The following is a 26,090-nucleotide window of genomic DNA, read 5'->3' as shown; positions in this document are numbered from 1 at the left end:
TAATTTTGTCCCATATCAATACTCAATCTATAATCCAGATACCAAAGAAAACAAACCAGCCAACATTTTTTTTTATCAGCCCATTCTTTTATCAGTTTTCTGTTTACAAGGGAATTCAAACTGAGTCATCCATTCAATGTGGAAAAGTATTATTCATCAGGAAATTAACATGATTTCAATGCAATGAAATTTACCTGTGACAAAGCACATGTTTGAAATGAATTTGACAGTTAAAATGCATTTGACTGATCTTAACCTTTATTTTGATCAACTGCAACATTAGAGCAGGGTGTTGTAAGAATTATCACATCTGCCATCATAATTAATATCATCTACAAACATACAAACAATATTTGGGAATCAGTTATAAACAGTAACCCATCTGTGTGAGGCCAGATATTTAGACTGATAGATTGTAGGATGATACATTTTTTGCATAATTGTAAACTTGTGTTGATGGCATGGTGTACCATGTATAATCAATACATGTTACTTTGAGACAAAAAGAATATGAGGTATTCTGTCACAAAACTTATCCTGAAGTGCAAATAGTTACCTAACATTGTTATGCTATAATCCAGAAATAGTGTTAAAACTTGGCCAGGATTAATTTATCACACATGCAAGTTTAACAGGGCACCAGGTGCATATTTCAGTGTTGATCCAAATACCATATTCTGCAGGGACAACTGGAACATACATGTAGATCCAGAAACAGTTTACCTTGCTGGAAATTTCAACTAAACCCAAGAGTTAAGGAAGATGAAATAGACGTTTTAAGACTAACTGCTATCTCCCATAAGCTTATACAATTTAAAACAGAGATTTGTGAAGAGTATACTGGTAAAAGCTAATCAAATTAATATATACAGTTTACATGAGAGTTTACAGTGCAGTGTTTTTACAGACATCGGGTGTCCATAAATCATATCTAAAAGTTATAATTTTGAAATGTGTATTATTCTATTAAATGTATTATATATCTGACACAGTTGTACAAATGTATCTAGATTCTCCAACATATCTGTCCTGTAACTGGTTTACAACTGAAACTTGAAAAAAGCAAAACATTTTCACCACATGCTGACAACCTCCTACATAGGCATAAGCAGCTGGATCCAAAACAAACGACATTCAAGATTAGTTATCATAAACAATTAGGTTGTGGCTTTTCCCAGCTAATAGTTCATAATACCTTACCTCACGAATAGAGCAAAAATTGGTTCAAATCTAAATTGAAAGCTGCAAGCTCAAGCATGTCAGAGCCCTTTTTATATACCAAACTTCAACCTAACATGAAACTGTCAAGAAACACAGCAGTTAAAAAAGTTTGATTTGTATGTATGCTGTGTGTTGTAATTCCTGTAGACAGGTCTGATTATCACATACAAAGAATATACCACTGATATGCATTAGCATTCTATACCATGACAACTTTTTGTTTTCTCAACATAGCAACAAGAATGTTTTTTGAAGTCGGCAATTTTCCAAAACTAACATACTATCCTTGTTTACTATTTGCTCAAAGATTATTTCTATATAAATAACTTAGTACTACTGCAGCATTTTGTAGCTTACTAAATTTATCTTTTTAATACATTGTTCATATCCACAAAACTTAAATGCCGGGTTCTGCTGCATGATTCATTTTTGTGGAAGGAAACAATTGTAAGAAAAACTCAAAATGCTGTTTCCTTCTTTACCAATAATTCAAACATTGAAATTTACTTCACCTTATAATTACCAAGTCATTATTTTTTTCAAGACAAGGGAACAATTTTTGAATTATGGCATTCTAAGATGAACATATTATTTAAAGATATGAAAAGCTGATTTGCCATGTACATGGAGTGGCATACCAATAAAATTCCAGAAAGTCTATTTGTTTAAGGAGAAAACTGATGCACTGACTGCTGCTCCAACATTACATGTACAGCATCCCTTTAAATAAAACCAAACCCAACATTTTCTTAGTTATAGATTTTCTTCATAATGCTATCAAGGTGACCTTAATCTGGCTTTTACAAGTGACCTTGAATCTTTAAAAAAAAAAAAAAAAAATCTGCTTGAAGCAATAGAAAAGTTTGATCAAACTGGAGCTCTTTGGTGCTTCTATGAGAATTAATATGGACAATATTCCATCTGTAAATTTGTTGTGAATGAGTAAGCTCTGCTCAGGTTGAGCTTGAGTAATATGAGCATAAATATTCAATCTGATGCATAGACAACTCACCTACTTGGACAGCACCCTCTCTACAAGCAACTTTGATGTGTAAACCTTTATGTCCTAAAATGCAAACAATTTTGGACATACATGTATATACATTCCATTATATACTTTAAGTCTACAAATTCCCTATATTTATCCAATGCAACTGACAACCCTTGATTGATAAATCAATGAAATATACTTTCATTCTGTATACATATTTTTCTATTGACTTGTAAACAGTCCAGCTGTTACAGAAAATATTTCCCCATCAATACATCTATGGAATTTACTTACAAGTGTAGCAAATTAGCTATCTGACTGCTTTTAAAATGCAATTGACCGCTGAACATCCGATTTATTGTTTTTAAAGCCTATAATTAGAATTCAATGATTAAAAGGGAGATAACTTGGGATAAAGTCCATTACTACATGCAAATGGAAAACATGGTTGTTAAAATCCCCAAATAAAAAGTGTAATACATGTACTAACAAACAATTGTTTGTATAAAAATGTAAGCTTTTTTTCCTTTAATAATGTATATAATACATGTATATCATAAAGGATTGTTTTTCACACAGATTATAAAGGCCATAAGTTCTTTTATTGATAGAGGATTTTGTGGATTCCTTGAAAATTGAAAAAAAGAAAATGTACAAAAGTGGAAGGTTATTGACTACATGTATCACCAATAGAAAAATCTCCATGTGCATTTACTGTACCTGTACATTAAGATTTCAAGTTGTTTATTAAGTCCTCTATTGCAAAATAGCAAAGTTAAAAATAAAATTCAACAAAAACAGCTTTAAGTAAATTGTGTAGCTCACCTCAAAACTAAAGCAAAATGTCCAAGACAAGAGGTATAAGTCTGCTTATATTCAATCATTTGCTTGTGTGTTCAGTTTAAATTTATGTGGCTCACACTAAAACCAAGGTCCAAAGCCAAAAGTTAGGTATACTGTTCTGCTTATATTTGTATTATATTCATTTTCTGTTTTATTTTGGTGTGAAGTCTGAGCACAATAAAAGCCTACTGATCAAGAAAGAGTATGAACAAAAGAAAAAATACAATTATGAAGTAAAGATAAGGTACGTATACAGGACAACGAAACTTGCATTAATGCATCCATAAAGGAATTATGATGTAATCTTCACAAATTGATGCTTTTCATCTAAAATTACGATGACCTATGAATGTGAAAAGGTCTTCAATTTGCACTTTATGTCATTTTTCTCTTGTTTGCTGCATAGCTAGCTTCTAAAATGACATAAATTACCATTTTACATGCATTAATTTACATATAATTTTATAAAATTGCATCTGATATTATCACTGCTACATGTATCTGTGAATCTTCAAATTGGATGTAAACATCAGCCACAACAAAAAATCTCTCATCTACTGGGGATTGAATACAGTAGCCTACCCCTATTACCTCAGACAACTGCCACTTTTTTTTGTTATCCAATCAGTCAGTCTCCAAACTCTCAAACTTTTTTAAAGGGCTATCAGAATTGATACTGTCTTAACTTATTTTAAACAAAAGAAGATGTGGGGTATGATTATGAAAAAGCAACCTAATGACAATAAAATGCTTCGCTGAGCACAACCTGCCATGACTGCAGAGGTTGAGCCCTTCTTGTAAATTTTATAGAGATCCATTTACCTAAACCAAAGTTATTGTCAGGAAACAAAATATGTGGTAGGATGATAACAATGACATCATATAGCATTATACAAAACAAGAATTTTGCAGAGATATAAAAATATCAACTGAAATGCATAGTTTCCAACAACCGACGTCAAAGCAATATGACATGTGTATATTCTAAATATAATAATTTGCCTAATCTACTCAATCCATATGAAAAAGAATTTTACAATTTTTAGTTAAAATCTTTTCTTTGACGCATTTTCCATCAAGAACAAGATGTTGCTGATCAAATATTTAAAATTGACAAACATGAGCTCTTATATACTCCGGAAAACTTTTCTTCACTTTTCCCAAAGAAAAAATTTCTAGATTACGTTGCTTATACAATGTATCAGCAATCTTTGATAATCAACTTTGAACTAATGGCAAAGAAGCTTACAACAACAATCGTGTTACTTCTGTTATAGTCATTACAGTCCAGAAATAAAGTCATCAATTATTATAATATACAGTTCAATAACCTGAATACATTACTTCCTACTGATGGGCATGATATTCAGACCACTGACCTTATAATAATGTAAACTGTTTAAGTTGACCTTGTTTAGTTAGAGGCACAAGTCACAGTACACCTTTATAAATATCTAAATGTCCTGAAGGAATTTGAAATTTTAAGTAAATTACTTCAAATCATGATATTGTTTTAAAGCTGATGAGTCTAGCTGAACCACTGATTGATCGATCACAGCAATTTGTTGTACAATATCAAAGCAATCTATGTCTGGACAAAAAGTATAGGCCACATTTTGAGCGATGTCAGATTTTTTCTACTTATATTTTTCACTTGATTTAAAATGTTTGCTCTTTTTTCATTGCCATATTCTAAAAGATTAGACTATGGTGCTTAAACAGACTCCTATATCCCAGATATTTCTATACTGCATTGTGCCTCGCAAAAATGCAAAAGAAACCTCAAAAGTTATATAATTCACCTTTTCAAACCTCTTTAAAACTATTCAGTCAAAGCCATAACACTGTCAACATCATATAATCTTGCTAAAACCTTTTTAAAATATACTTATTGCATGTAAACATTTACCTGTGTCTACTCCAAACAATTCATTCACTTTCTGACCTGAATGGAAATTTGTATCAAAATAAAAAGTGGATTATTTTACAACCATTTACTACCAGATAATCTACACGATATTGTTAGTTGAACTTTCAATTAAATCTCCCTGGTACAGGGTATTACTATACCTACATTCTACTTTTTATGGGTGGTTTATATTTCGTCCATTTTCATTAAAACAGATTGTCCAATAAATCATAATGTTACTGTTTTTTTCTTTAGGTTCTACAGTTTATAGAAATAAATTAATTCTTTATTTAAATCTGTAGTAACTGGCTGTCATCATGTCAGACAGAGGGATGTGTTACTTGTGTCCAGTCAACAACCAACTATATTTACCCTTTACCAGGTGGTTTTGGACGTGGTACCTCTACAAGTTCTTTTAAGCTTTTTTGTAAGCTACAATACTTTAAAAAATAAAAAGATAGGTCAACAAGTTAATAAACCAGACTAATTTCACTCCACACCCTCAAAAACTTTAACCGTGGATCAAGTCCATTTAGATATGTCTGTACTTCCCAATAACATTAACAATATCTATTCCTTGCAATTGAAAGGCAATGAATCTTGTCATAAAGGGACTAAATCACCAATCCTGATTTTGATCTTGACAAATATGTGCAACTTACTTCCTGTAAACGAAAAGACTATGGGTCAAGACTATGGGTCGAAACATATAAAGCTTAACTGAATCCATTTTTGGTTCAAACACAATTCAGTAACCAGGAGAAATGTTAAAACTGAGAATTATTACAACATCAGGGATCAATAATCCATAAATATCACTTCTGTAATTCTTGGCAATAAAATATTTACAACATAGTATGAAATGATCCAGTCTTATTCCAATAATATGCAAATATTGCTACCAAAATATAACTATTGAATAATATCTTTTCTCCATTCATCTGCAATTTCTTTTATGCGAATTGCTGAGTGTGCATTTATTACATACAATTTAAAACATGTGCACATGTACCTGAGACATACAGGTCGCAATTCACATATAATCACATGCATGACATTATATTATACATGTATCTAAATTCATCAAATCTAAACACCTTTATTGAGCATCATGTTTGAATACAACATGATGGACATCTATATTTATATAAACATTTATCATGTATAGTTATATTTCTTGTCACTTGTGTATACATTGTACTATGTTTGCATTTTAACCCGTCAGGGTTTCATGTTTTTTGCAATAAAGATACATTATATATAAAGATCAGAACTTCAAATAGACATGCATGTCTTATAAAATTTGAATGGGACAACTTACAAAGATCAGAACTTAAAATAGACATGATGCATGTCGTATAGAATTTATGTTTTAATTATCATAGAGAAACATGCTGTCCCTTTTGGCCTTTTCACATTCACAAAAAAAAACTCCGAGGTCAAATGCAAGTTCTTCAATTTTAACTTTGTTTATAATGGCAATTCAGTACTTGACAATTCATTTAGACACCAAGGTCTATTCACAAAATACATAGATATACATTTTGTACATATAAAACATTTTGGTTTGTACCCACGCAATACACATTACCATATATTCTTGCAAGATTACCTTGGTATTCAATGGAGTTCCAAAAAGGTATTTGACAGATGTGCAGATAATTAATTACACTTTTACTGACACCTTATGTAAATGTAAACACAAGATAATAGCCCAGCTTGAATTGTTTGAAGAAAAGCAAAAGGAAACTACACAACTGCAGTGATTTCAAGTGTAAATAGTTAAGCCAATATATAGATGATTAATCTATCAAACCAGAATAAAACACATCATTATGTACATGTATACGATGACAGCAGGGGGCATTGTTCTACATGTACATGTAGAACTTTCTAATAAGAATGGATTAGCTTCAGTAGACTAAAACTTGAATTTCAATTTGTATAGATAAATAAATTTTACATCTGTAGGGGTTTCATTATCTTTCTTGTCAATGACTAGTGGCATTGTGCTTTTGATTTCCTATTTGTAGGAGGTACTTTTCAGTATAGTCAATGAAAACCTTGTATATACATGTATAAATATTCCTTATTTCTAGTGGTACCACATGTATATATTCAGTAGAATATATAGGAGTGTAAATGTACCAGGTACTGTCCCTTGATCAATGTCCTGCATTTGAAGATTTGAATAAACATTCTAATAGACAGTGTATGAAAATTCTCATGTTAAGAGGGCCCAGAGAACAGATCTTTGTAATCTGCATATTTCAGTAAGCATTTTTTATATGAAAAGATATAAAGGGTCCTTTTTTGGGATCAGTTTGATGTGTATTTTGAAAAACAAGCTTTTAATGCAATTCCATAAGGAACTATATTTATCTATATAGGGAGATTATAAACCATATATACAACTGAAGGACGCCTCCAGGTGCGGGAATTTCTCGCTTCATTGAAGACCTGTTGGTGACCTTCTGCTGTTGTTTTTTTATTTGGTCGGGTTGTTGTCTCTTTGACACATTCCCCATTTCCATTCTCAATTTTATATAATAGGATGTTGGTTTTGAATGTTTGTGTTCTCAATCTGATCAATTCTCTGCAGCCAGATAGCAAATAAATTAGCATGCATGCCATGAAAAGAATGTTCTCAGACTAGCAGATTTGTACATGTAACTCTGATTATCTTAGGGATATGCAACCTATACAAATGTTCTTTTGACAAATGAATTAATAAGAATCAAGTCAAAGAATCTTTGCTGGTACTTACCAAGATATTATAGCTTCTTCTGACCCTCAATAAAGCTGTTTGTTTATATATCCTTTACTATTTTTTTATATTTAGCTACACTTGGATGCACATGACCTGTAAATTGAAAATAAAATACATCATACTGCTTGTATGTATAATAAAATCAGTCCCTTGTTAGCTTGTAAAAACATTTTACACTCTATTTATTACGTAAAAGCTGTCAGAAAGAGATTTTTAGTCAAGTGTGAGATTCAAATGTTTTTCTTTACACCCACGGTACAGTTAAAATGGTAAAATATACATCAAGTAAATCATACCTGTACAAAATTGAAATATGTATGTAAATATTCAATGAGGAATCCGACCTTGTAGAGAGTTATATTGAAAATACATGTATGTAAATATCCAATGAGGAATCCAACCTTGTAGAATTTATCATATTATGGCTGTAATAAACTGTGCACTTATACTATAAAGAAGAAAATCAAAACTTGTGTACATGTTTACCCTTATTTTTGCAGTGATAAAAAATCAAAGTCTGGCCATAGGCTTGAAAATGACATTTTGACAAACAGGACCTGCACATTTGATAATAAAAACTTCTCAAAGAATCGGTAAATTTTGAATGATTTATCAGGCATTCATATTTTTGAAAAATATAGCGTATGTAGACATACAATGTACATGTAGCCCATTGCTTTTATAAGAATATCACCCACTGCTATGCATGTAATGAGTTTGAGTGTAGGGGGGGAACAGTACAACATTATATAATCCAGACTCACATTTCTATAAATAATTTCTTTTGACTAGATAGAATTTCTGGATTTTAAATACTGATCTATAGCTATAGAAAAATCACACAGTTCAACAGAAAAAGAAAATGATTTACCCTGTTTTTCAAACGGACCCAGCACTACAAAGCTGACATGCTTCATTTTGCAAAAAGAAAAATGGACACACATTTTCAGTACATGTATACATGAGTATATTTTGTGTATCTGCTGAAATCACCAAAAGAACTTGTACAAGTACAACTTTTACCGAATATCAAAAGTTAACAAAACAGTCAGAAGCATGGACTCTTTATTTTAGTAGATACAAATTTCTGAATACTAGTACTAATCATGTACACCCTTTTTAGGTTGGGTTTGTGTTGCTCAAATCAGGCTTTAGATTTCTATGTAGTGTTTTCCATGTGTATACCATGTACATGTATATACAGTCAGTGTTTCTAAAACTCTGTCCGATCAACAAAATTTCAGACAAAAAATTGTTCTGTCAGACAGTGTTTGTAAGATTTTTTAGTTGAAAATGTAGTTAATACGTTGAAAAATAAAAAGTTCAAATTTCTTTTTTTAGTCAGACATTGAAACCCTAAAACAGGTTGGCACAGACTGTACAGTTGTTAGTCATTGAGACAGTTTACGCTTTTTCTGCAATGGAGTTGTCAGGGTTTTTTTTCCGACTTATGAGGTTGAGATTGAATATATCCATTAGGTATTTTTCACCTCTCTTTCAGAAGAAATTGCTTTTAATTTATGCTTATGGTTTATAAATGTATCTAACAATTTACATGTACATGTAATAAAGTGGCTTTAAAAATTTACATAATTGTAGTCTTATTTAAATCTATAATAGAGACATGTATGATTTTGGATTTAAACATCATATAATTTGAAAACAAACTTGTATCTGCTTAAATAATATCTGTACCACTACCTCTGTATGTGTTTGTGTTTTCATATACGTGTTCAATGTTACAAACATGCACCTTGAATTTTTACTTTAGACCATCATCATAGATGCATACATACACTCAAACATAACCATATGCATAAACATGAACTACACTCTTTGTCAGATACAATATGTCTGTATCTTCATTATGTAACATTTTTATATACATGTACGTTGTTGCAAAAATACATGTATTCTGAGGTAATGAGTTTGTGATTAACACTTTTATTGCTTGGGAACATGCATACAATTAGTCAATAATTTGACTATCATTCAGTATGGTAGAACCCCCTATCTCTTTAAAGGTCAAACCTATAAAATGATAACACATGGCTGTATTTTATCAAACAGGAGTACATTTTTCCTACAATAATTGGGTTAAATATTCAGGTGTGTTCCACTGAAGTATTAAGTTGCCTACTTTAATTATTTGATCAAGCTGTGTGTCATCTGTGAAGTGCTATTTTAATGGAGAGACGTCCCACACTACCAACAATTAAGGGCTTAAATCTTGGCTTTCTAAGCTCATTTTTAGGTTACATACATTGTATTTTGATACTTTTTGACAGTACAAAAAAAGCCAGCTAACTGCCCATGAAAAGCCCTGCTGCTACATGTCGATTAAGTAATACAAGGGAAATTATGACGGCTGACTAATGCAGATGACACTTTCTAAATGCAGCCTTGCACGGTGTAGATGCATTCAGTATACTTGCATGCATATATACATTTGTATATATACATTTGTATATATATATATGTATGAATGAAAAGAGTTGTATGGTTAACATATAGAATACAGGCACTCTATGAACTCAAGACAGAAAACACCAGTCCACAACCAGAGGGCAAAATACAGCCTTTTAGTTTAACAAAAGACAGTGCATGTACATACAAATAAATTATGCAGTCTGAAAGTAATTTATTCAGATATTGAATTAGTCAACACAACTGAAATGAATAAGTGAATTTTCAATTGCCATGTATTTTACTTTGCACTGACCAAATCAAGCAGACCCTTTATCTGAATCTCAATGTACAATGTAGCAATTAATCAATATTTGCATCAAGTACAATTAAAATTCTAAGAATATCTTTAAAGTCAACAAAAAACGCATATATGGCTTTTAATTATGGTAGTATATACGCTTTGTGTCTATAATCAATGCCAATGTCTTCTTTCTTGGTTGTCATGATGATGTAACAGAATCGAGTGACAAATAGAGCTTGTCATTATCAATGATTCCTACCAAGTTTTTAATCCTCCGCTGATTCATTCTATTGATTTTTAGAGGATCTAATTAAAGCCTATTACGCTGACCCATTAAAATAAACCTTATCAACCAATTAAACAGACAATGGGGGACAAATCAATACCCACTGTCTGATAAAATAATATTGGAACATGCCATGTTAACAAGAGTGGGAGTTCATTAATGTGTAAATGGGATAAAGGTAACAATGATTCAGTGGTATATGACAAATGTAGTAGTACATGGTGGCATCTTTATAATAGTGATGTGACTATACATAGTTGGAACTTCCGTTAACGTCCTTATGTTTATATCAAAGAGACAATGTTTCCTTTATAAAAAACAGAAAACTTGTAAAGTGTAAAGTAACCAAGGCATCATGTATACTGACTCAGATAACTCTTATCTGTCACATGGAACTTATGAATCATCTTTTTCCATTGTTCGTTCTCTGTATGTAATGTGAATTCTTTTCTTATAGATTAAACTTTTACATACATTGGTTATACATGTAGTATGATGCTTTTACATTTTATAATGACTTTGAAAAGGGGATATTATTTCATTTACGGCAATAAATATACATTTGCATTTCTTTCACCTTCAAACTGAAATGTGTGTCTAAACTGATAATGACACTTCAGTTTCAAGGACAAATTGCAAAAAAAGGTAAACTGAATTTGACTGTGCATATTGCTGTGTGTTTGTTTTTTCCACATCAGCTAATAGTACTTGTACAATGTATAGGGGAGGGTTGAAATATCACAAAAAATGTTGTCACATGCCAAAAAATCAGGAACCTCTAGCTATTGTTAGTTGTGTCAAGTTGTGTGGGTTTTTTTTTGTTTTTTTTTGTTTTTTTTTCATTTGTACATTTGTCAGAGTTCAATCATCAATGTTGCATCCATTTGCTGAACTTGCACCAATACATTACTGTTATAGTGCAGAAGCCTTTATAAATGCTTAGGTTTATGTACCAAAAATAACTTCAAGCCTGCGATAAATCATGTATATGAAGTGTACATGCATAATATTAGTCCTTGTTTTGCATAGAAAGGCCATGCATGCCTCTACATCTTTCCCCATTTTACCCTCTGTATATAAATAAACAGTAATGTCAGCATGATTCAAATCAATCCATAGGGTGTAACCAGTAATTTCTTCCTCTGTTGGTAATTAACATACTTCATAAGTAGGATGTATTATCTATATTACATCTTTTTCATTAACTACAGCTATAAAAAAATATTGCTTTTTTCAATTTTGTTTGTAATATCCTTAACTGAAAAAGTTTGATTAATCAACCTTGAATCTAGTTTAGATATATATTACTGAATTAGTGCACATGTCATTAAAAATATGATGTGGAATTTTCTCTTAATTGCCACATAGAAATTAGCATTTTGTTTGTTATTCCCCATATAATAGACAATATACTGTATATAAAAGGCCGTGCATCTATTTCTTTCAAATTTATCCATTTTGATTTTCAAAAATCAAGGAAATAAATTTACAATGAATTATATTCAGAGAAATCAAATTCTTCACTGCTGACAGCTGTCTGAAATTGACAGAATAAAATGTTTCTTAACAAAACAAAAAGCTTTGTCTCTTGCACTTGAATGATAACAGACAGCCTTCTGTTTATTTCACTGGTTCAAATCTGATTGATAATGTGATTACACAAATGAAAGATCAAATAACAAAGCACTTGAAAATACTACATGCTTTCACAAAGCATTGCAATTTAATTTTCCATGAAATTCTAAGAACAACCCCTTCAACACAGGTGGTATGCAGTAATGCACTTTTCTTTTAATAGATTTATCTTGATTCCAAATGAAAGTGTAAAGAGTGCAACTGCATATATATATATATATATCTTTTTCAGATAAATGGTACAAATGTTCACTATTAGTATTGCTTCATGTAGTAAAGAAAATTGCAAACAGAATACATATAAGACTAAGAGTACATGAAAAAAACATGCAAACGAAAACATTCTGAGCCCTCACCATTACCTGTGAAATTGGACAAGGCCTGTATCTGGTTTGTATTTTGCTTTGTAAAGGTACACAAGTAAATAACCATTCACTATTGTAATCCGAAAAAAATATAAAGACAGTCGAAACCGGACATATAATTATAACACCACCAATTCTATCGAATCTGAACACAGATTGCTCACAAATAACATTCCATGAATCACATAGTTTCCTTACCAGATCAATAATATATTCCTCAATTTTCTGTGATTACTTATGATCTGACATGCTAGGTCAACAGATGGTAAATTATTCCATTTTTTTTCTTCAAAAATAATTTTACAGAAGCAGGTTGTTATCCATAGTCAGGGGAATGCATATTATCAAATCAGTAACAGCATGTCGAAAATGTTAGAGGCAAAGCAAGGGGAAATAATCCTAGGTTTACACTGATGTGATGTCAGTGAGTGAGGCCAACAAAAGGTTAGATAAAAAAGACAAAAACTTACATAACTAATTATAACAACATGAGGCTTTATCAAGGGTAACTTTAGTTGAAAGTGTAAAACTGTAAATTTATTACAGGTACGAGTGACATCATGAAGATGCTAAATATATATATACAAAAGAACACTTCCCAAGATTCCAGAATCAGCTTGGTACCATTTCTTTCTTGAACTAGTAGCATTAAAAGATAATCTGTCAGAAATCTGAATGAGGTGATCTTATCAACAAGACAGTTCAAGATAAACTGTTGAAGCCTATGGAGATGCACTCAAAATTGAGCAGTAATTCATATTCCTGACATACATGTACATTAATATTGTACATTGTATGAACATGAACATGTATGAATTTATTAGGATAACAATTTTAGCTAGAAAAGTACTAAAACATTAATATTGCAATAGCTTATATAATTACTCAGCTTTTAATTGAAAAAAAAAATTCTGCTCAGAAGTTCTACATGTACTGTACATGTACATTTTAAGTTAAGTGACATGCATATACATTGTATATTCGAGTTCTGTCCACTAGGTTAATATATATAAAATAATAGGTAGTTGAGTTTTTGATACTGACTATATTATGTGGAATATCTAGACCAGCCAGTTAGGGCGAATTAAGATATTCAACATGATATACATATAGTCAGTATCGAAAACGAAACTACTTATTATTCTGTTTATCGGTAATTATGACGTCACGCAATGTTATGACTTCACGCAATGTATTGCCTAAAATTTTCAATGATACATCCAGTACGGTTGATACTCAAAAATATTAGGCAGTAATATCAAAGGGAAAATATTACGAATTACAGATAAAAAATTCAATTTCCTGATATAATTTGTATATCTTTTGTTTCTTCCACCAAAAGACAAAAACCTTGAGGAATACTATTCTCAATTTTATAAATATCACTATAATATGTCCATTCAAGCCATATATATATACTGGGTACATGAAGTTCATGAATGTAGATATATATATATACATGTAATGATACTAAAGGAACATTTTAAAAAAGCATATTGTCTATATCATAATCTCACAGAGATTTAGAACAGATAAGAATAGTGGCATGTTTTGAAATGTTACATGTCATCACCAGTTCAAGTAATCAAATTGATAACTAATTAAATCAATATGAAATTAGTAACAAGATGATAAATGTAGTAACATGTATAATTATTAGACTAAACACTGTCTGTCTGATAAGAGAATAGAACTTCTTACTACCCCCAATAGAGATCACAACATATTAATGTACTGGTCAGTAGAATAAGAACCAAAAAGAATTTGAACATGTTGATTTAATAGAAAATACTGCCTTATCAATTCCATCTCAAAAGAAAAATGTCTCCATGATGAAGGATATGCTGAATCATACTGACCTACATACAATATACAATGTATGTATGTTTGTTTCATTTCCCTGCTAAAAATTGTTTTGCTATTTTACTTTTCTTGGGGTTGAAATTCGGGATTTAAAATGTACATTTTACATAAAAATATAGTGACAGTCTGTGCCAAACTGTTTTACAGTTTGTCTGACCGAAAAAGAAATTTTACATTTTCTTCTATATGTTCAACAGAGAAATCTAAAATGTTCTGTCTGACAGAATGATTGGTCAGACAAAAATCATTCAGTCAGACAGAATTTGAGATGCACTGAAGTCATGAACCATTATTGATTTTTTTTTTATCAAAATCTGAAGTTGATCAGTTGATCTTTGGCCTTTTTCTGCTCCAAATTGACAAGTTCAACTGATAAGCATACATTCAATGCCAATGAATTGTGGCTGAAGGTGAAAAAAGGTAAAATGCCAATGCATATAACTATAAATTGTCCACATAAATGTATACATGTAGTTTAAGAAAATTTACATTTTTGAGACATGAACAAATGTTACAATAATATATATTTCAATGTAAGAACAATGAATTCTGACTCCTTTTGATCTGGTGAGCTGCAAGAGGAAGCTGTACAGAAATTACAAATAATTTGGGAAGTTCCATCATCCATGTCTACCGATATTGGGATAGACATTCAGAAACTGTCTCTGTGAAACCGCCTATGTGCTAGACATATCCTTTCCTTGTCAAAATACTGACATATTTGCAAGGACAAAATGGTGCAAAAGAATAAAGGACTGGACACTGCATAAGGTAGCACTCCACAGTTAGGTGTGTAGTTACGCATTTTGGCCCCTGTGAAATTTTCAAATTTAAGATCTAGTGTACAATAAAATTCATTTTTTGATAGCTGAGTATTAAAATGGCCTTCGAATTGAGTTTATATGAACATTAAGATTATGTAATGTATATAATAAAGGCTGTTTTTGCATGACGGTCCGTATTTGTATGTCCGTACCATACATTGTTCCGGCAATTATTGTAATGTTTTTTTCCCACTTTTTATCGCAAGAACTTTTTGATTAGATTTTAAGCAGATCCAATACTGCATAAAGTTAATGTTTGAATAAAAGTTTTGTGGCGACAAAAATCAAACATTTTAACTTTTTGGGTACAAAACTCATACCTTTCATATACATGTTCATGGATTTTCATTCGTGTTTCCTGCAAGTTTTTGGCTTGGTATGGCGCCCTCCCATGTTTCCCTGATCATGCCCTGCACTTTTAAAGAATAAAATTGATGCATGCCCCTTTTACTTTGTATTTAAGAACGCCCCACTATTATTTTTAGCTGAATCTAGAAGTGATAACTGTATCACTGTAAGGATTTAAAAAAAAAATCAAAACCTAATAGTAATATACATATCTTTATTTCTCACCAATTATAATAAAACAATGGTTTATTCAATTAAATCTTTATCCCATACAGTGCTTTCATGTCTTGATAAAGAGAGCACTTACAGTGTAGTCCTCTGCGTAAAATGTGCTCTTAAAATGTATCATGATTACCGGTACTACATTTGTACTATGTGACATCAGAGTATGTGTTCTACATGTATGTAAGAGTAAGAGTTTTTTTTTTTAATGAGGTCATTGTAAAAATGATTAAGGAATGTTCAAATGAGATATGAATGAATATAATTTTTTTGAAGGCCTCTAATTTCTTCTCATTCCTTTTTTATTAGTTTACTTTTTGGTACTGTAAAAATCACATTTTGTTTATCTTGTTCTTGCATAAAATCAAAATTTATATACATGTACTGCTAATGGCAAAAATGGAAATTGCACCATCATTATAATGGTTTCATCTGCTAAGTGCAACTAGAGTAAACAGTGTGTGAGTAAATGACAATATTTTATATAAATTTGTTTGAATATTTTATATTTAATCATTTTAACAATCACTGAATCAGTATGCAGGCGTTGTTTGTGTGAATACAATTTTGTGATGTGTATCGATTCATATGCCCTATGAATGCGCCCTTTAATTAGGAATAAATAATTTTGATAAAATATGAATACTTTGTCAGAACTTTCTGATGTTTTGATGTTGCATTTGATAACATCCGACCTTGACAGTTGCAAAATATGGCGACAGAAAACATATAATTTGATTTTTTCCCCGTAGCTTCTGAACATTTTAACTTCAATGGCAATGTTATCGAAATAATAGTCGCATGTAACATTTCTGTTGTAAAGTACACAAATGAACTGCCTATTATTTGACAGTAGACGGACGAGTTTACAAGTAAGCGCTGTTACCGTCTTCACCGGCAGCAGAAGCCGGTCGGACATTACAAATTATCTTTTGATGAGTTGAACAAGGGCGTGCTTTCATAAAGTGGTTATTGACGTTCAATTACTTACCTTTGTATCTGCTACGAAAATTATTTGATCGTTCGTATGAAAGACTACAATCCCCGCCAAATTTATATTGGCCCCTTTGAACACAGACAAGGCTTTCCCCGATATGCAAATGAGTTGTTTCTAAAATTAGTTCCACTGGCTATTCCATCTTTTGAATACACCCGTTGTTATCTCAAGTACATGTTCGGAATGCTTTGATAAAAGTGAGCATGAACTGTAAATTGTACACTGCATGGGACACCAATATTCTTTTTAAACAAATATTTTTTAATATAAACAAATGCGAAATGCTTCAAAGTTATGGTATACACATCAACATACTTAAGAAAGAGGGAGGAAATTCACCGGAAATATGCAACAGCTACCTGAATAATGACATCACTCACATTTTTGTCTGTAAAGGGAAATCATTCATACTCAAGTTTGAATAGGCGCAAAATTTAAAATGACTTAATTCGGAAATTACACCTGGGTCAATTAAAAAAATCTCCTGATGTTTTTATTTATTTAGGCTATGATAAGATATTCCAATTAAAGGCCCATGAAGAGAAAAGTAATTTATTGAAAAGTATACACACCAACATACTTAAAAAAGAGGGGGGATGGGATACCTTTTCATGTTAATCTATTTTGACCCTTTTCAAGGTTTTGTTAACTGTTATACATTCAAGCTGTAAACTGTTATCAGCATTTTTGTATTTCGGTTGTTTATAACAGCCGCACTGTGAGATCAGAGCCACGTATACCGTCGGCATAGTATTAAAACAAAAAGGCATAACAAGTATATCTTATTAACAGCAGAGACACATGATACAATGTATTATATGTCTCTGTTAACAGGCATATATTCTCAATGTCTTAAATAAAAAAATATTTGTACTATATTGATTGTTACATGATTACTTGGCCAGTGATTATTTGATAATCGTTAATTATTTCATTAAAGATTTTTTGATAATAATTTGATAATCTAGGAGTGTATTTATATTGGTTTTTATGCCCCACCTTCGATAGTAGAGGGGCATTATGTTTTCTGGTCTGTGCCTCCGTTCGTTCGTCCCGCTCATGCCAGGTTAAAGTTTTAGTTCGAGGTAGTTTTTGATGAAGCTGAAGTCCAATCAATTTGAAACTTAATACACTTGTTGCAAATGATATGATCTTTCTAATTTTAAAGCCAAATTAAACATTTGACCATAATTTCACGGTCCACTGAACTTAGAAAATGAAAGTGCGAGTTTCAGGTTAAAGTTTTTGGTCAAGGTAGACTAGTTTTTGATGAAGTTGAAGACCTATCAACCCTGAAACTTAGTACACATGTTCCATATGGTATGATCTTTCTAATTTTAATGCCAAATTAGATTTTCTATCCAATTTCACGGTTCATTGAACATGGAAAATGATAGTGCGAGTGGGGCATCCGTGTACTTAGGACACATTCTTGTTTTTTTAAGTAATGTAAGTAATACTTGTTTGAGACTTTTTTTTAACTCGAAAAAAAATTGGCTATATCAAGCAAGGATTTATAGTAATGCAAGTGGCAAATTAGTTTCGTTTTACTGAACTGAACCATGTTAGATGTCTAAGTCGAACTTCTATCAGGAAAATATATAGATATATACTGTTCCCAGCTACAATCTAGGATTGATAAGGATAATTAAATCAACAAAAAAATATAGTAATAATCGTAACTTAAAAAAGCCAAACAACAATTAAAAGTACAAAAATGTATTGCACAAGGTCATGTTTTTTCTCTGACTGTTTATGACGCCTTTACTAAATCCCGATTTGTTGTTGGGAGTACCAGGCCACTTCCACTCTGTGATTTTTTTTATGTATGTTTTTCGATTTGTAATTTAATTAATAAGTTAAGCGCTTTTTCAACTGATTTTTATAGTTTGTTTTTATGTTGTTTTGTTACTGTCCCAGGTTAAGGGGACGGTTTGGGACCCCGCTAACATGTATAACCCCGCCACATTCTGAATGTATGTGCCTGTCCAAAGGTCTCCCAAGTCAGGAGCATGTAAGTCAGTGGTTGTCGTTTGATGATGTATAACTAGCTGATTCATATTTGTTTTTTGTTCATTTTTTGTACATACATTAGGCCGTCGGTTTTCTCATTTGATTGTATTACATTTGTCATTTTGGGATCTTTTATTAGCTGACCGTAGGCGGAATGGGCTTTGCTCATTGTCGAAGGTTGTTCGGTGACCTATAATATTTGTTCATTTCTGTGGCATCTTGGTCTCTTGTGGAGAGTTGTCTCATTGGCAATCATACCATATCTTCTTTTTTATATTGTCATGTAACATTGTCATTCTACAGTTATATTTTAGAGGCTCATTACATTGTAAAAACTGGTGTCATTAAATTAGTGACATTACAAAGTTCTTGCCAGTTCTAAACGCCATATTAAAAGAATATCCATGACTTATCAGTGGCAGATCCCGGCAGAACTTTTCAGAAGGAGGACCCGTTGACTCACTTAAAAGAGGGCGCTCAAGACATGCTTCAGTGATTCCCTATATATTCAACCAAATTTTTCCTAGGAAAGGGTTCCCGGGCCACACTCCCCTGGATCCGCCTATTATTATTAGAATGAACATGAATTTATAAATGCAGTACGTTTTTTTTAAGGATATACCTCCGTCAATAACACCCAAAGTCATAAGTTCGAAAATTAAAGATGTATATAGGTGCTTTTCTTTACCGGTATACTTGACAGGGTTTTGAAAATTAAAGAAAAGTAAAAATCCACATATGAGTGACAAAACAAACAAAATGATCTGATCAGTGTAGAAGTAACATCCAACCCCGGACCCCTCTCCCCTGGATCCACCAATGGGTTGCATTACCTATGGAAGATTAATTATTTTATATTATTATCAAAAATAGTATAGGGTAAGTGAAAAATCATAAATTTTTGCCGTTTACTTACGTAATTTTGTCAGTCATTTCGCCAATCATTTTCAGTTTTGTAAAATATTAATTTATAATAAGAAAATACATTTTGTATTTTGGTTTATACATGAAAGCAAGAGAGAAAGGCTCGAATAAAATAACCCAGCCATACACAGATTGGACTGTCATACCGTATCTAGCAATTAACACCTTAATGTGTTTGCTGCATCATGGGTATTTATAACAGCAGAACTTCAATGACAGCAAAATTCAACTTGACATTCCATAAATGATAACGCATAGACTTTATAATAAATAGTGAAGTACTGGTTTAAATTGTTATCCACAAGCAACTATATTCTTAAAAACTGCTACAGGGAACAACTGTCAGGGGCGGGTCCAGGTAAGGGCGTAATGGGCGTAAAAAAAACAAAAAAACAAAAAAACAATATCGTTATAATCTGCTAGTATTGTATTGAATAATGGCAATTTATCATATTCATTTATTAAACACATACTCTGGTTTCTTTTTATCTGATGGGTCATCATCTTTGTCTTTTATCATGTGTTTCGTTCAACGAAACCCGAACTTAATAAAAAAAAATAGAGGGATTACTTCATAATTTGAAATTCAGGAGCTTCTAAGCTTCCCCATGGACCCTCAACCGTAATCACGCCTCTCGTTCATAAAGTCCTGGCCTAGGAATTGAAATGTTAAGTAACTCCTTATACCCTTGAGTTTGGATATACATGCTCCAAGTCAGGAACCGTTACATTAGTGCAATTCTCTATTATTTTATGTTTTTAAGCCAAAAAAAGATCAAAATTTTTTTTCGCCTCGCTTCGCTCGGCAAAATATTTTATTCTACGCCCACCTTTCAAATTTCCTGGACACGCCCCTGACTGTATACTTTCTGTATTATTAGAAGCAGTTGGATGATTTATCAAGTACAGCAATTATTATTTAATTTAGGTTTAAATGAGATTTTGTATAACCAAGACAATTTCATTATTGATACAAATTTATCATTATTTGTAAAAACAAGGATATATGATCAAGCAAAACAGACTTTGAATGATCAACTGAACATTTCATCTAAGTGTTATTTATATGAATATATTGTCAATAATGTATGTTTACAGAATTATCTTACTAAACATATGAATTTTAGACTAGAGTGTATTTAACTCGGCTTAGATTATCTTCACATAATGTGTTTGTTGAAGTAGGTCGTTATCAGGGAGTAAATAGGTTAGATAGAAAGTGTACTCTTTGTACTTTGAATATCAATGAAGATGAATTCAATTTTGTTTTACAATGTGAATGCTATAGAGACTCAAGGAGACAGTTTATTAAACCTTATTATTAATTTATAGACGTCCATCGTCGTTCAAATTAGTGCGACTTCTCAGCACTGAAAACGTAAAAGATTTGCGTACGGTAATTTGTAAATTCTTGTTTAATGTACTTAATCATAGGACCGAACTGTTATTGGTCAATACTTGATATTTATTTGCTTCTCTGATGTATTATGTCATGTTGTGTTATAAAAATGTATTTTTATTTGTTGCACATAGGCATAATGTGCTTAAAATAAAAAAAAGAATTGAATTGAAGACTTACCTATGTTTTTCTTATAAACTTTGTACTGATACTGATTGATTGATTGACGCACAGTCTGCTTAATCACTTTGTCAAATCAGAACGAGAAAAAAAGAGTAGAGTAATCGCCAATCGTTCTTCTTATGTTTTATATGATAGTCCTTGCAAAAATAGTTGGGAGATATCAATTAAGGAACAATCCAAACTTTAAAATTAAAAAATCTTATAACGCCAGGGCAAAAAAAGACTGAAGACGAAGAGAAGGCAAAGAAGTTCTCAAAATCTTAAACCAAACAATATGAACTATAAATAAACGGGGGATATCCCAGTTCAGGTGATTTGGAAGGATATGCAGATTCTGCTCAAATATAGTCGGAAATGTCGTTGCATGCATTTGCTTAGCAATAATTGGAAGAATAATAATCACGGTTGTCATTCGGTACTTCGAGAAAAATGATCGTGAATAAGTACCGATGGTCAAGTTATCGCAATGATTGGATCTTGAAAGAACTGGTACAGGATCGTAAAGAGAATCTTAAGATACCGAGGAGACGCATACAACGCATTACAAATATTGGAAAAAATAAAATATTCGTCAAAATGGTTCAACATTAGTAGACACGTATCATGATAACACTTTTAAAACTGTAAACTTCTGTTGTTTATAATATGAATTCAAGTTCTTAGTGAACACATTGTCAATATTTCATTTTATTACTTCCAAAACAAAAAAAAATGTTGTAGAAAATTCAGGGGAGGCAGTTACCTCCCTTGTACCATAGGTAGTTACGGCTCTGTATAAGTTTGTTTTCGGTTGAATGTGTTTTATTGTGATCCCATAAATGAATTATTTGACTTCACTCTTTACTACATTCACCACAGTCATACGGTTTATCACCTGTATGTGTTCTCATGTGTATCTGTAAGTTACTCTTTTGAATAAACCCTTTACCACATAAATCAGTCGTAAGGTTTATCACCTGTATGGGTTATCACGTATCTGTACAATACTCTTTTGGATAAACTCTTTACGACATTCGTCACAGTCATAAGGTTTATCACCTGTATGGGTTATCGTGTTTATCTGTACAATACTCTTTTGGATAAACTCTTTACGACATACATCACAGTCATTAATATAGGTTTATCACCTGTATGCATTCTCGTGTGTCCAACAAAACCAGCAAGCCGACTAAACCGTTTACATGAAATGTATCACTTGTGTGTGTTTACGTGTGATTCTGTTATTTAATAATATCTTGCTCAATAAACCGTTTCCCACATACATCACAGTTATGAGGTTTGTCACCTGTATATGTGTTCTCATGTGACTTTTTCCGTAATTAGTCATAATATCTTTAGGTTGCAGTCTTGTAATTAACTGCTCTAAAGGCTTACATGCAAAACAGCTGATCTTTGAAAAAAAAGCTAAATAGATTTGTTTTTCATGTTCATATCATGTATTTCTAATGTGAAATTGTGGTTTAATCGGAAAAAAGTGGGTCATGCCACGAAGAATAAAAAGTAAACCTGAAGTCAAAACATTTTTTTTTCTCTTTTCTGTTTGCTGTTTTTACTAGGCCTGTTTTTACTAGGCCGTACCACTTCCAGTAAACATGATATCCTTCTACTTTCCTGGATTGATGCCCCCAAAAGATGTCAAAAAGTCTAAATATATGTGTGTGTTTCAATTCAGCATAAACCTATAATCAAACAGAAAAAAATGAGTTCAGAAAAAATCTAAAAAAATGCATTATTTTGTTTCCCTCCATGTTATGAACTGGGGTTGTAATACAAGACTGGTAACTATATTTTTAAACTATAATGACATGTCTTAAAAAAATAAATCATTTACTTATTTTCATTAAATAGCCATATTTGAACATAAAAAAATCTCATTCTGGTCTATCTTTATGAATGTTTTCTTATTATTTGGATACTGTGAAGCTAGAAGAGTACTCTTATCTATTATTTTTATTTTTTTCCTTCTGTTTGATTGAAGCACATGCAATAGTTTTCCTTTTTTCAATGAAATCTACACAAGTGGGCCAAATTGAAAAACTACCCAAAACTTTTCCATATTGAAGAATTTGCTACAATACAACTATCTGAACACAAGAATATACCTTTATCGTGATTCGTCATAGCTTTCAAATAATACTGTAACCGTCAGTTTTGGAAAAATATTAACGTCATCCGTCAAAATCAGTTCAATTTTGTACTCTGCAATTTTCTTTTTGTCCGTTTTTGCTTTTTGTCTAATAACTTTTACTTTATGTCCGACACTTAATTTACGACCAGTATCCGAAAACATCAAGGTTTAAAACTATAGAGTGGGGTGCTCATTTTCGCCATATCTTTCCATGTTTTCTACAGTTCATGTTCAGGTCCATATGTTTTTGAAGTATACTGATATTTCTATATGAAGATAACTTCAAAAGCATTCCTATACTTGAAAACATGTTTGTTTGAAAATAATCATCTGTAAAGTTAGATGAAAGGGGGTATGAAATTCCCTGAAGTTTTGTCAATGGAGGACACATATTCGCCGTTTTTACACATCTATTTAAAACCAAATAACTGCAGCTTTATATAATATTTATCAAATAAATTTCATTATAGATGAACAGCAAACATTTCAAAGGTGTAAAAAACAGAACTTAAGGCCAATCAGTCAAAAAAATTACTCAGAAAAAAATCTTTGAAAATCCTGTTTTTCATTCAGGAAATTGACCGAAAATCGTTGTCCGTTTTTCGATCTTTTGCAGTAAGCGCCGTAATTTTGTTTAAGTTTAAAAAATAATCATATTTGTTATAAAATTACAATTTATTGGCATATTTCTATAATTTCAGTCATCCTTATTTTGAAGTGTTTTCACCTCAAAATCAGAAAACGGCGAAATTGTGTCCCCGGCGAATATGGGCCCCTAACTCTACCATTTTTTGAAAAAAAATACAAAAGACAGACTGCTCCTTGAAATTTCAAAGGTCCCGATCGTGCGAAGGCTGTAAAGTAGTAAATAGTTTTACAACAACTTCCATCATTATCAAATTTATAAATTCACCCAAAAAATCAATTCTTTTTAAAACAAATGATAATTTGTATTTGAAAATAGTATAAACAAAAGACTGGATGAGCATGACTTATTTCGCTTCACTTTCGTCTGTGAATAGGACCAATATGGTTCAATGTCATTGGTTCTGATTTTGATAATACCATACCGACTAGTCTTCTCAAAACAATACATACTATAAATTATAGTATACTATAAATTATATATATATAGTCCGTATCATTGTCCTGCATAACTTGGGGTTTAAGTTGTTTGAAAAGTTTGATTGTCTCATTTCTGGTTCCCATTAATGTTAATACACAGTCATATCTATAAAATGGGGATCCTTGATAATTTTTGTTGAAATTTTGAAGAAAAAAAAATGTATAAAAAAACACAGGAATCCAAACAACTGCCATATTTTTTGTCTTCATTGGTACATCCTTAGAAAATGGTGGGTTAAATCTGGTTTTCTATAGCAAGCTTTATCATATGCCCATATTTGTATGACCGTCCATATGTTCCATGATATCGAAAAACCCATATATAAATACATATAGCCTACCTGTAAAAATACAAATATTTTCATTTGCCGGAGATTTTATTTCGTGCGCACCTGTTTGAAAAAAATGTGCGAACGACTAGAAACTCTTTGCACAACTTTGAGCTGCAAGCTCCTGAAAATCGTAAGAAATGTAAGTTGCCTCAATGACATAAATATTAAGATATTCCTTTTCCAATGTGGGCATAGCTTTAAGTGCGATGAAATGTTTATATAAAATGTTAAACAGAAAATTAATAATACGTATATCAGCGAGTGCTTGTTGTTCCACATATCTATTTACCTCAGCTTTAGACCATAAATGAGGTGATGAAAAAAACAACAAAACATGAAGTAGCTCTAGACATCTAAAGTTTGTAAAATTTATGGAAACAATGATTAAAAAACCACCGACTTTATAAGTATAACACAGACGACACAAAGGTGAACAACTTGATAATAGTTCTAAATATTACGAACTTAATAAATAACTATCAGGAATGTTTTTAAATTCCATTAGGAACTATCGTTTGTTTCTTTGCTTTGCTTATCCCCTCTTTCACAGCCTTGTCTTAAACGCAGTAGTAATCAGTGGCGGATTCAGAGGGGGCGTAGAGGGCGTACGCCCCCCCTTTGCGCGGACTTTTTTTTTTTTTTTGGAAAATTATTAATCAGACTAGACTTCGTGAACTTTGCCATTTCCCGAGTATTTAATTTTTATACGACAATTCTTTACCTATCAATATATTTTTCGCTGGTATTTACTGATTGTCAAAGTCATGTGATTTGCTATGGTGGAGTTGACCAGTGCGTTGAAAAAACGGCACACGGTCAATTCAAATTACAGTAATACACATTGCTTATAGGCTGAGGATGTCATGACAATCAGGAAACCGTCAAAGCGACACAGGATTGAGCAAGAACGTATTGACTTCTATTTCACTATTCTACCAAACAGAAAGTAATAGTAAATACTCTATAGACTATTTCACTTTCATGAAAAAAAAGTTCCACAAA

The 26,090-nt window shown here is 31.7% G+C and overlaps 2 protein-coding genes across 25 annotated transcripts in view; both read right to left on the bottom strand.

The window, feature by feature from the left end:
* The window catches only part of LOC134715563 (gamma-adducin-like), a 50,601-nt gene extending 33,412 nt beyond the window's left edge, over positions 1-17,189 (bottom strand). For 9 of the 21 annotated variants that reach the window (XM_063577824.1, XM_063577825.1, XM_063577821.1 and 6 more), the window contains exons 1-2: positions 16,979-17,158; positions 7,732-7,827 (exon numbers count right to left, since the gene is read on the bottom strand). The gene's annotated coding sequence lies outside the window, so the exon portion shown is untranslated. Of the gene's footprint in view, positions 1-2,233; positions 2,258-7,731; positions 7,828-12,727; positions 12,751-12,928; positions 13,062-16,978 lie in introns of those variants that run through there. The other 12 variants (XM_063577809.1, XM_063577814.1, XM_063577817.1 and 9 more) reach the window with 10 other exon arrangements.
* LOC134715564 (leucine zipper putative tumor suppressor 2 homolog) overlaps positions 1-26,090 on the bottom strand; it is a 456,927-nt gene that overhangs the window by 278,218 nt on the left and 152,619 nt on the right. The gene's annotated exons all lie outside the window — the stretch shown is intronic.

Source organism: Mytilus trossulus, chromosome 4 (genome assembly GCF_036588685.1).
Source record: "Mytilus trossulus isolate FHL-02 chromosome 4, PNRI_Mtr1.1.1.hap1, whole genome shotgun sequence".
Classification (NCBI taxonomy): domain Eukaryota; kingdom Metazoa; phylum Mollusca; class Bivalvia; order Mytilida; family Mytilidae; genus Mytilus; species Mytilus trossulus.
The sequence above is the reverse complement of the archived record's forward strand: the minus strand, read 5'-3'. Positions and strand labels throughout refer to the sequence as shown.